The sequence below is a fragment of the Myotis davidii genome, unplaced genomic scaffold (assembly GCF_000327345.1).
Source record: "Myotis davidii unplaced genomic scaffold, ASM32734v1 scaffold73, whole genome shotgun sequence".
Taxonomy (NCBI): domain Eukaryota; kingdom Metazoa; phylum Chordata; class Mammalia; order Chiroptera; family Vespertilionidae; genus Myotis; species Myotis davidii.
Window position 1 is genome coordinate 5879342 of NW_006286675.1, and position 12178 is coordinate 5891519.

The following is a 12178-nucleotide window of genomic DNA, read 5'->3' on the forward strand; positions in this document are numbered from 1 at the left end:
ATGCTTGGGGCTGCACTGTTAATCCTGAGGCCTGGAGACGGGACTCGGTCGACACTGCGGTCAGACGAAAATGGAACTTAAACGGCGCGGCCGCCACTGTGCTTAGGGTAAAGGGCCGGTTGTTCGTCTTAAAGACCTGGGGACGCGGGACCCCGTTATTCAGGTGCAAGCACGCCCCTCGGGGGTACGGAGCGGGGCGGGGGCTGCGAGCCTACCGGCCAGGCGGAGACTGTATTCTGGCCGTGACCGCCTCCGCCGAGGCCTCCCGCCGAGCTGATGGAAGCAGCAGTCGCACCGCAGAGCGACTGTAGGTCGGAAGAAGGGGGTGGTTTATTGCGTGGGTTTGGGCCCTACTGCACATATACGACTTTTTATTTAGGTTTTAAAGGTCCGAGGATGCACCAGCTTCTGGTAGTGTCAGATAAAGTGTTGAAACCCTTCGCTACCTATTATTTGGGGTCTCTTAGTGACCGTGTGACCCACATCTTGAATCTGCTCTTCCCCTCACGGTTTGGAGCTTGTAAACGGTGGTACAGAAGGATATGCAGCCCTGGCCGTGGGTGTAGCTCATGCTGACAGCGACCTCCCAAGCACCTGAGAGGTCGGGGCACGTGCAGAGGGCAACCAATGGATGTTTCTTTTTCCCTCTCCCTAAAATAAGTAAATCAGTGAACATATCTTCTGGTGAGGATTAAGAAAAAAAGAAGTATATATAAAGCAACTCTTTGCAAAATAGGTTAGATAGGTAAAGGAATTGCTTCTCTTGACCCTGTGAATCCCTTAGATATTTCTCTTAATTTATGGTTTTGACTTGCTTTGGTGGGTGCAGACCACTGAAGTGTTTAGGCTGGACTCCTCGGTCATCATTCTTTGTAGGCCAGTGATCCTCTGCTGATTGATTTGTTTTCTCCCACGTTTCTTGTCTATTATGAATGAATACTGTCTCCAAGATGGATAGGTTAATCTTTTAAGCAGCCATTTGGGCTTTTATCAGGTTGACCCCAACTTTGAGTATTTTGTCCTTAATCTTTTTAAAAAAATATATTTTATTGATTTTTTTTACAGAGAGGAAGGGAGAGGGATAGAGAGTTAGAAACATCGACCAGCTGCCTCCTGCACACCTCCCACTGGTGATGTGCCTGCAACCAAGGTACATGCCCTTGACTGGAATCGAACCTGGGATCCCTCAGTCCGCAGGCCGACGCTCTATCCACTGAGCCAAACCGGTTAGGGCTTGTCCTTAATCTTATAATATTTCTATTTGATAGGAAATGCTTTAAACACATCGATTTTCCCTTCTTCCTTGTTGTCACCTTGCAAGAAAGTAAGTGGGAAAAACAATTAAATTTTGTAATTTCATGGTAACACATTCCTGAAGCTGGAAGGGGCCTCAAGAGATGATATGGTCAAATCCTCTTGTGGCAGGAAGATTTTACAGGAGAGAAGGATAAGGACCAGAAAGTCAAGTGATAGGCCTAAGGTTACAGTATTGTAATGGGCCATGCTTGTAACAAGGAACTGCTTTGCAATTTTGTGTTCTTTTTCAAAAATTAAGTTTATAATATTAAATATTGCTTTTAGTGTAAAAATTCACCCATTGGTGAATTTTGGGGTTTTAATTGCAAACATATTATAATTGTACTAGATTTTGAAATGAATACTAAACAATAATTAATGTTTATAAGATGGTGTATATTTCCAATGCCCAGATGCTACCAGTGTAGTAAGTGAAGCCAGGGCTCTGATCTGGTTTGACATTAAGGCTTATGCTATAAACTATGCTGCATCAGTGTGCCCTGTTTATAATAGTACTCAGTAAATTCTCAGTTAAAGGTTAGTTGTTTAATATTAATAATCTTGACCCACTTGAGTGGCTTTCCTTTTCCTGAAAACAGATGCACATGTAAACACAGATAGCAAATAATACCAGCAGGCAACAAACCTCTGCAGCTGAGGTTGGCACTGCCATAGTGCCATATTTAGCTCTATTGTGTTTTTGCTAGAAATCTTTTTAATAAGAACTCTCTTTAAATAAGAACTCTTTGTAACACTTGATGGATACTAAATCACAGAAATTATTCAAGTTGTATTATTCTATATAATAAAAGGCTAATTTTCAGAACAACTGGTCGCTATGATGCGCCCTGACCATCAGAGGGCAGATACTCAATGCAGGAGCTGCCCTCTGGTGGTCAGTGCGCTCCCACAGTGGGGAGTGCTGCTTAGCCAGAAACTGGGCTCACAGTTGGGTAAGGATGTCCGACTGTCGCGGCAGCATGGGGAGCAGGCCTAAGCCTTCAGTCGGACGTTACCCAAAGGCTCCCAGACTACGAAAGGGCGCAGGCCGGGCTGAGGGACACACACCCTCTCCCTCCCCCCCAGTGCATGAATTTCGTGCACCAGGCCTCTAGTACTATACATATTTGTTGTTAACCCTCACCCAAGGATATTTTTTCCTCATTGATTTTTAGAGAGCATGGAAGGGAGGCACAGAGAATGAGAAACATCAATGTGAGAGAGACACATGGATTGGTTGTCTCCCAAATGTGTCCCAACTGGGTGGGGATCAAATCTCAATCCAGGTCCTTGCCCTTGACTGGGAATCAAACACTCAACCCTTCAGTGGGAGGACCAACACTTGTCACTGAGCCACATTGGCCAGAGAGTCAAGAACCCTTTATTTTAAAGGTTGAAAAAGCGCTGTTGTTACAAATGGATATTTCCTAATAATTGACAGTAAGAAAAAGTATAGCTAGCCCTGGCCAGTGTACTAAGTGGTTTGAGTACCGGCCTCTGCACCAAGGTACACAAACTTGGATTACAGATTCCATCTGACTGGGTCCTGGAGGCAACCAATCGATGTTTCTCTTGTTCTTCTCTCTTCTTCCCTCCCTTCCTTTCTCCCTCTCTCTCTAAAAATCAATGGAAAAAAATATCCTCTGGTGAGGATTAACAAAAATACATACATACATACATACATAGTTCTTGACTGGAGAATTGCCAAGCCCCCAGTAGTTCTGAAGCAGTAAGCTTTGGGTGGGGCCTGGCATCAGCATTTCTGCTGAGCCTGAATCACTGACCTAATTTCAAAAACATTAATTGGCTATAAAACAAAAACACAAAACTTTTTGTTTCACCTTTTGAAATGCAGGTTAGGATAATTTTTCTTTTTAACCACTTGACCATGCCTAAAGATTATTCATTCACAGGGACAGGGAACTCCTCTGGAGTGATAGCATATCTGCCCTTGTGTGGCACCTACCCGGACTATGAGCTCTGTATCAAGATGTGCCTTGTCCTTCTCTATCTCAGCCCTTACCATGGTCCCTAGTACAAAGTGATATGAAGTGGACATTATTGAAAAAATGCTTTTCCCAGCAACAGTATATAGCAGTATTCATATTGTCCCATCTTTTTGGTTTTGTGTTTTGTTTTGTTTTTACAGATGAATTCCATGAAAACAAGTTTTGGAGGCTTCTGGCTCCTTGTACAGTGGTCTGTGATGAGACCCATGTGTTCCCTCTGTGGTCATCTGGGAAGGTCTTTTTTTTTTCCCTTATACACACTCAACTAGGCTGTTCTGCAGTCAATCATTAATTGACTTGCCTTTGAACTTTTAGAGGGCAGGAACTACTATATCATGAAGTTTCATTTTGTACCTAGCACAGAGTAAATAAACATGTTTTGCCATCCAAGGGTATTTTAAATTTGCATTTAAAAGATAAATGTTGAGCTCTGGCCAGTATTCTGAGTGGTTAGAGCATCAGCCTGTGGACTGAAGGGTCAGGGGTTCGATTCCAGTCAAGAGCATGTACCTTGGTTGCAGGTTAGATCCCTGGCTTTGGGTCAGGGTGCATGCAGGAGGCAACCTATCATTGTGTCTCTCTTACATCGATGTTTCTCTCTGTGTCTCCTCCTCCCTTCCACTCTGTCTAAAAATCAATGGAAAAAATATTCTCAAGTGAGAGTTAACAAAAAAAAAAAGTTGAGTCAATGAAAATCACGTTTTGATTAAATGAGAGTTATAAATGCACTAAGTTACTATTATCAAGGAGAGATTTATTTACTGGTAAGGGTATTGCTTTTGTGATAGCATTAATAATAATTTTCCGTTTTTTTTTCTTAAATGACAGCATCAGGCACTTATAAGAGATGGACCAGGGAGGATATATTTATTTGTTTATCATAGATTAAAATCATAGACGAAACAGTGGATCTGATAGGCATGCACAAGCCAGGTCCAGACATTGAAATATTCAATCCATCATCTACATCTTGTAAATAATAAATCCACTGTGGTTTACATACAATGTTTAATGCCCGAAGAATTAATTGAAGATACTGGTGGAGGTGTCGAACCAGAACCATTAGCCCTCCATCCTCATTGACTTCCCTGGACCATTCTGTTTCTCCTCTCCTGGATTGTCCTGAATGTAGAGGAAACTCCTCTATAGCTTCTAAGCAACCCAGTGCACTTAACAACCACAAGTTTAAATAGAGATTCTGACACCGGGCATACAGCCGGACAGAGATCAGACGATCTATAAGATTTGCAACAGGTCTCCCCTAGATCAATAGGAATATCATTTTCCATCAAACACATGGTGTGAAACCCTCCACAAGGCCCCTGAACTGAAAATACATCATCGAGTGGCTTGTAGTGAATTGCGCCAGCAATTACTCCTGCATGATCATCATAGAATCTTGCAGATTGAAGTGTGGCAAGTGATAATTGTGTCAGGAGGTTTGCAGAAACTGCTCCACACAAGTCTGCACATTCTGCTTGTTCAGTAACAGTAGGATCACCCATAGTGTGTACCACAACTTTTGTAACATGGCAAACATCAACAACTACTTCAACAGGAGTATCTTTGGAGACAACAATAAGTTCAACCCTTTGGTAAGCAACTAAACCCTTAAGCAAATGGAAAAGATGCCAAAACTGAGATAAGGGAATTAAATGCATAGTTGAGTGCATTTGGCAACTTGCTCCTCTAATAAAAGACACCATCTCTTTAACATCACTTCTCCATTTTCCTGCCTTAACAAGCGGCTTAAGCATCCTGATAAGGGAGTCAATATCTGGTGATGAAGAAACTTCACACTTGATCTTGTTGAGCTTCATTCTCCTCATAATCTTCATTACTTCTGGGACTGGAATGTTGATCCAGCAAGCAATCACTTTGCAATGAGATAATTTTGTAATGATGTCCCTGCAGGCAACAACTTGCTTAAAATTCCAATTTTTGATGCAGGGTCAAATATTTGATTCCCGTCTGACAACGAGAACATGACATCGCATGTTCATCGAAGTGTAGGAGAGGATGTTGGTATGTATGCAACTGCCTTTAAGTAGGATGACACCGGTCTAACCAAACTCCTTTGTAGGCTGCCTGCATACCAGAAAGATACCATTATTAGGTATCCTGGTAGAGGTGCTAAATGGCTCAGCGAAAATCTCTCTAAATGACATGGTTATTGGCCCGAGTCAAGTAATGAATCTAACTCACGGGATTCCTGGTATAGTGACATAAAAATTTCTACTCCTAGCTTAAAGCCTGCTGCAACAGCTGGGTCTCCATACCAGCTAGTGCAGCGGTTCTCAACCTGTGGGTCACGACCCCTTTGGTGGTCAAACGACCCTTTCACAGGGGTCGCCTAAGACCATCCTGCATATCAGATATCTACATTACGACTCGTAACAGCAAAATTAGTTATGAAGTAGCAACAAAAATAATTTTATGGTTGGGGGTCACAACATGAGGAACTGTATTTAAAGGGCCAGAAGGTTGAGAACCACTGTGCTGAAAAGTGATCTATTGGAATCCCCTTATACATGAGAGGTCTTGACAAGGAAAAGAAGTCTTCTTGAATTTCTCTTGTGCAACCTGAGCACGAAAGTGTAAGGTAAGTTTTATTTGCAAGGATTCCGAAGTGTAATTGGGAAGGTAACAAGTCCATGTAGGAAAGTGCCCTGAAATGGATGGTATAATCTTTTTGTGATTTGGCAAAGTCAGTCATGTAGTTTGTGGTAAAACCTACATGTGTAGATAGAACATTCAAGCTACCAGCAAGTCCAGCTTGATCATCAGAGGCCTGGGAGCCTGTGAGTAAGGATGCCACCCATTATTACAGGAAGATCAGGTGAGTGGCCACCTTTTTCACTCAACAACATGAATTGGAAAAAAAAAACTGATTTAAATAATCAATGATGTTTAATCCTCTTGTATTAGGAGCTAAGATACTGCATATGAGCTGATCTTTAAATCTTTTGCTTCCGTAATGGATCTCATTGACATGCTTTGACTGATTCCGATTACTGTGCTTGATTTTTGGGATTTATCCAACATGGATAAGCCATATGCCGCATTGCTCTTAGTGAATAAGTAACTCATTAACCTCGGGTATTTCGGTTCCATAATGAATAAGTCATATTGTGGTGCACACATAACGACGTGAGAAGATAAGCTTAGCCTGTTTGTCTTTTAATATCACTGATTTCTTCATGTACATCCTTTAATTCTTTGAAAACATTGTCTATCTTTTCCTCGAGAGCTTTAAGTTGTGGTCCAGGTGATTCAGAAGGTCTCTTCAGCACCTCCACCAGTTGGAGCAGTGCGCTCCGGATGCTACACCCTGATTCTGCCGACTGCGTTTGAGCCATTGACAACATCCCTTGAACTTGGCTGACAGTTTGTTCCATTGTCATCTGGTCCAGTGTTACAGACTCGCTTGTGGCTGCTAATTCCATTATCTCCATTGTCTCTGACTCCGAGATTATCTCCTTTCGAGATGGATGTGCCTTCTTTGGCCTCTTTTCTGGCTTCCATCCTCTCTGTGTTTTCTCTTGTAAAGATCTCCTCCTCCTCTGCTTCGCTCCTGCTCTCGTCCTCAGAGCTGAGCTGGACATTGTCCTGATCACTGTCTAGCAGTCTGTCAGCAATTATTTCGAGTGCCCTGATGAGGACTCTCAGCGACATCGTGTCATGTTTTTTATTGGTTACTGGTTTATGGCCTAGTCCTTAATTGCGTCTGAGAGCTTCAGTTAACGTGAGCAATGCGGCTTCTAGGCTCACTGGCACGTTGCCTTGAACACTATTGGTTGCTTTGTTGATTTCTTGATCTGTGGCTCTGAAGACAGACTTCAACCTGTCAGCGTCTGCAGAACTTACCATCTTCTTTTTCATGGGAGGTTGTGCAACAGCATCCTCAGCTTCTCGATCAGTCAGTGATAACAATGATTCTTTAGTAGATTTGTAATCATGGAATGTCCTGTCGATTCTTCTTTTTCTCGTGTTCTCGACCTTGCAAAGATTAGGGAAATTGACCGGTGCAAGCCTTTTGTGGCCAGGGAGCCAAAGAGCTTTATGGTAGGGGAACATTGTATCCCCATGTTGCTCTCGCAAGGCCTTCTCTGCATCCATAAAGGCTTTGATCTCGCTGCCAACACCTGGAAGCATGGATGCTCTTGACAAGCCTTCATTCACAAATGCCTTCATAGTAAGGGCGTCATTTCTGCATAGGATGAAATGAGGTTGATCTGTGCAATGAATGCCTTCCCGGTAGGTCCTACTGTACTATGGTTCTCCATATTCAGTAACGAGCCAAGGATGATGGTGTCAAGTCCTTTGGAGGACAGCCAGGATACTGCTGCTTTTAAATCAAACGTAGGATCTATATCAACCACTGGTGGTTGGACCCCAGGCTTGACTATAGAGTATAATGCACTGAATCTTCTTCCAATTTGAGCCATGGGGTTTTGTTGAGGTTTGCAAATCATGTGGTACTTGATACCCAGTGCGCATTTGATGATGCAATTCACAATTTCCGTTGTAGGCTTAGCTCCTGATGGAGCCCAAGGTTGTGAATTTCCGCGGGTGTTGGAAACTCCTCTGTCTTCATGTATATAAGCATTGAAGGATCTTCCACCTATCTCATATAACTGCGGGAAAACAGCAAAAGGGAACCCTGTGCCCACAGCAATGCTTCCTCCTGTAGTCATGGGAACAATCATGCTTGGGCGCATTACGGCAACGGTCGAAGCACTTATGACCAGCTCTCTGGACAGGAGGTGGATAGCCTTATCCTCTAGGTCCCCGATCTCCAGAGGCAATGACATTGTGTCCTTCCTTTTTATTTTCATAGGAAGGCTTAATAGTTACCTTCATAAGTATTTATGTACATCTTTGTATCAATTTTTCTGTAATAGCTTATGCTTTATTGCTATATATAGTAATATTTTGTGAAACTTCTGTTTATATCATATAATTATGACATTTATAAAATAAACTTTTAAACCTCCTTTAATTGTTATTAGCCTTATTTGTTAAGAATGGTATCTGAACAGATATAATTGCAGAATACCAGATTGCATGTTCCTTACACTTACATATTATCTTGTTTAATCTTCAAAATAATTATATTACCTTGCTTTTACAACTTAAGAGGCTGAGATCTTAATCAGAGGCAGAGGCCCTAACTGGTTTGGCTCAGCGGGTAGAACATCGGACCATGGACTAAAGCAGTGATGGCGAACCTTTTGAGCTCAGCGTGTCAGCATTTTGAAAAACCCTAACTTAACTCTGGTGCCGTGTCACATATAGAAATTTTTTGATATTTGCAACAATAGTAAAACAAAGACTTATATTTTTGATATTTATTTTATATATTTAAATGCCATTTAACAAAGAAAAATCAACCAAAAAATGAGTTTGTGTGTCACCTCTGACACAAGTGTCATAGGTTCGCCATCACTGGATTAAAGGGTCCCAGGTTTGATTCTGGTCAAGGGCACATACCTCAGTTGCAGGCTCAATCCCTGACCCTGGTGGAGGTGTGTGCTGGAGGCAATCAATGTCTCTCTCTCACCTTGATGTTTCTCTCTGTGTCTCTTCTCCCTTGCACTCTCATAAAAAATAAAGAACTATAAATAAATATAAATAAATAAATAGAAAATATCCTCTGGTGAGAATTAACAAAAACAACAAATTAAGTCGAGGCAGAATGACTTCTCCAAAGTCACATGGCTAGCAAGTGATGGAACATTTATTAATAGTTATTTCTGCTTATTTCCTCTCTTCTGTCCTTGAGAACTTTGAGAGGAAGAAAACTCTCTTCTACCCACTTCCATGATTCTGTTAAAAGTCAGGTTCTGTCACAATAGAAGGCTACTTAGATCTTAACTTCTATAAAATTGGCCCTTATTTTTCACAGGAAGAGAAAAGGGAAAGACCCTGTGGTGAATTGGTCATGGGGGAGGTGGGACACAGGAACACCTTATCCAGCATGACTTACTGAAAGTCATGTCCCTTTAGCTTCTGACCTGGGGTTTCCTGGGCCTTGGAAAGGTATTATTTCCAAGTTGTAACTTGGTTCAAATATCTTGAAGCATGATGTAAAATTAAATTCTCAAAAAATTCATCTGTCCACGGTTCCCTGGTTTATGATAAGGATCGCTCAGAAGGAGGTTCTATCTATCTATCAATCTATCTTTAATCCTCACCTGAGGATATTTTTCCATTGATTTTTAGAGAGAGCGAAAGAGAGAAATATCAGTGTGTGAGAAACACATCGATTGGTAGCCTTCAGGGCCTGGGCTGAGGAGAAGCCTGCAACCAAGGTACGTGCCCTTGACCGGAATTTAACCAGGGACCCTTCAGTCCACAGGGCGACACTCTATCCACTAAGCCAAACCAGCTATGGCTATTTATTATTTTTGTAAAGAGCCACTTCTTTATTTGATATAAAATGAAATTGAGTAACTTGAATTCTTGCTGTACAGGCCAAATGTTTTCATGTTTCAAAATACCCGCTTGAAACATGCTGCCAATTAAATGAGGATCTACAGATGGCCTTACCCTTTTGCTTTATAACAAAAAGGATCTAAATCATTTTTATGGAAGATTATGTGAAGGTCAAAGGGAACGGTTCAGTTCCTCTCATGAGCGGAATTTTTTTGTTTTGATTTGTTTCTGTTTTTCCAAGTTATAAAAGTACATTTATTTTACATTTTATTTACAAAGGAACAGCATAAGAAACAAAGGTAATAAAATGATTGGCATACATATTTATATAGCATGTACAAGCAAAACTTATGAAGATTCTTTCAATACTAGCATTTATTAAATTAGTTTCTAAGAATAATCATCACCTTCAGAAAGAATTTTAGGAGGTTCAACCTATATGATTCAAGCTATGACTATCTTAATGAAAAAATTATATTCTTAGAAAATCTCCAAGGTCCTGGATGCCAAGTAACCAGATTACTACCAATTTTTAAAAGATTCAAAGACTCTTAGGATATCATAACTGTTTTAAGAAATTTTGAAAAACTCAAACATACTATCTTTTGCTGAGTAGTACAATATATATATACTTCGCTCACATTAATTTCTTAATTCATTAAAATGTCTTCTGTTACAGATACTACTGTTCTCTAATGAGAAACATTAAGTCATTTACTATTTATCTCTTAGGAAAATCATTCAAAGTGGGTAGTCAGCCTCTAATAACAACATACATTAAAAAAATCACTATAGCCGAAACCGGTTTGGCTCAGTGGATAGAGCGTTGGCCAGCGGACTGAAGGGTCCCAGGTTCGATTCTGGTCAAGGGCATGTACCTGGGTTGCGGGCACAACCCCAGTGGGAGGTGTGCAGGAGGCAGCTGTTCGATGTTTCTCTCTCATTGATGTTTTTAATTCCCTCTACCTTCCTTTCTCTAAAAAATCAATGAAATATTTTTTTTAAAAAATCACTACACCTAACTATCATCAGTAACCAATTAAATTTTGGATCTTCCAAAACTAGAGACAGGTATTCTTAAGAGTCAAGACTTCTTAGACCTCTGCACTAATATATCCTGGTGTCAAGACTTAATGTATTTTTAAGGCCTTTCACTCACACAGTCTAAAAGTGTCATTCCTTGAGTTTCTTGATGAGATTATTTCAACCTCACAGCCTATTCACTACAGGTCAGGACATGCACCTTGAAGCTAAAGGTTCCTTGGAAAAGCCTTTTCTGCACTTAGCTTTGGATTCTGTCCTTCACCTTGGGGAGAGATGGGATGGTACCCTGTGGCTTTTGACCTTCAGGGTGCTCTGGGTACACTGTCAGAATTGAGTGTCTAACACCAAAGCCTCTAGGTTCTCTCCTCACATCTGGCCCCTCCCCCATTGTTCCTTAGTTTAGGTTTTCTCTGTCCCTCTGTAATGGTTTCCTAACCAGTCAAAGGTGGACCAGCTGCCTCCGCACCACTTTCTTTTTCCCTTCCTCTGTCCTGCCCCTCTCTCCTGCTGCTTGAGTATTCTGAAAAAGAGCCATTCCTAACCCCCATCAATTTTACAGTTCTTTAAAGGTTCTGCATTGCTTAGGGCTGAAGTGAAAACTCAGATCCCTAAGGTGAGGACAGTGGGGGAGCAGGGGTCTGGTCTGGCAGGTAATCTAAAGGAGGTTAGGAAGCTGATATAAATGTTAGGCGCAAAGATAGAATATTGGGGACTAGCTATGGTTATGAGAAATATTAATCATGCTCTGTTAACCATGATTGCCTTGTGTTGGTTAAAGAAAGGACATTCTGACCTGGCCGGGAGTTGTAGGCACCCAGGACCTGAGACACAACCTTGGAACCATTCTCATTCAAGAACTGCCTATTAGGAAAGTTTAACAACCTTGTTGCCCAAACAATGGAGTCCTACCCCAGTCTCCTACTTCCTCATGTTATTTTTGTCTTACCCTATATAAGCAGCTGGTTTATGGGGGGCTGCGGAGCAGATTTCTGTGGATGACCTGCTGCTCTCCCATACTACAGGCAGTGTTGGAATAAACGCTTCCATGTGATTCAACCCTGTCTGCTTAATTGGCTCCAGTGGTGACAGGGAGCATTGATTGTCCTGTTACATAAACACCATTAGTATGTTAAATGGTGGAAGTGACACCTGGAGAGCTCACTATCCTCTTAAAGGGGCAGGCCAGGCCATCAGCACCTGGAATGTGATTCAGAGATCATGTATTTAAGGATTTCTCAAAAGAATACAGAAATCCAGATTTGTACATGTGAAATCTCTTGACTTGAAAGTATTGGCAATTCACTAGTGGTTTTTAAACCACACAGGCCCAGCAGCATCTCTTAAGCATGGTTCTGAGCCTCAAAACCAGTTTGGGACCTCTGACCAGTCAC

General features: G+C 41.6%; 1 long non-coding RNA gene across 2 annotated transcripts; it reads left to right on the forward strand.

Annotated features, from left to right (window-relative positions):
- The first annotated feature begins 6 nt into the window (after window positions 1-6).
- Window positions 7-5019, forward strand: LOC102754693. 2 transcript variants are annotated; one of them, XR_001512938.1, is made up of 4 exons: window positions 7-163; window positions 1269-1480; window positions 3446-3540; window positions 4134-5019. It is a non-coding gene; the product is annotated as an uncharacterized LOC102754693 (long non-coding RNA). The 2 variants fall into 2 exon arrangements; XR_001512939.1 differs by having other exon boundaries at window positions 7-107.
- The last annotated feature ends 7159 nt before the right edge of the window (window positions 5020-12178 follow it).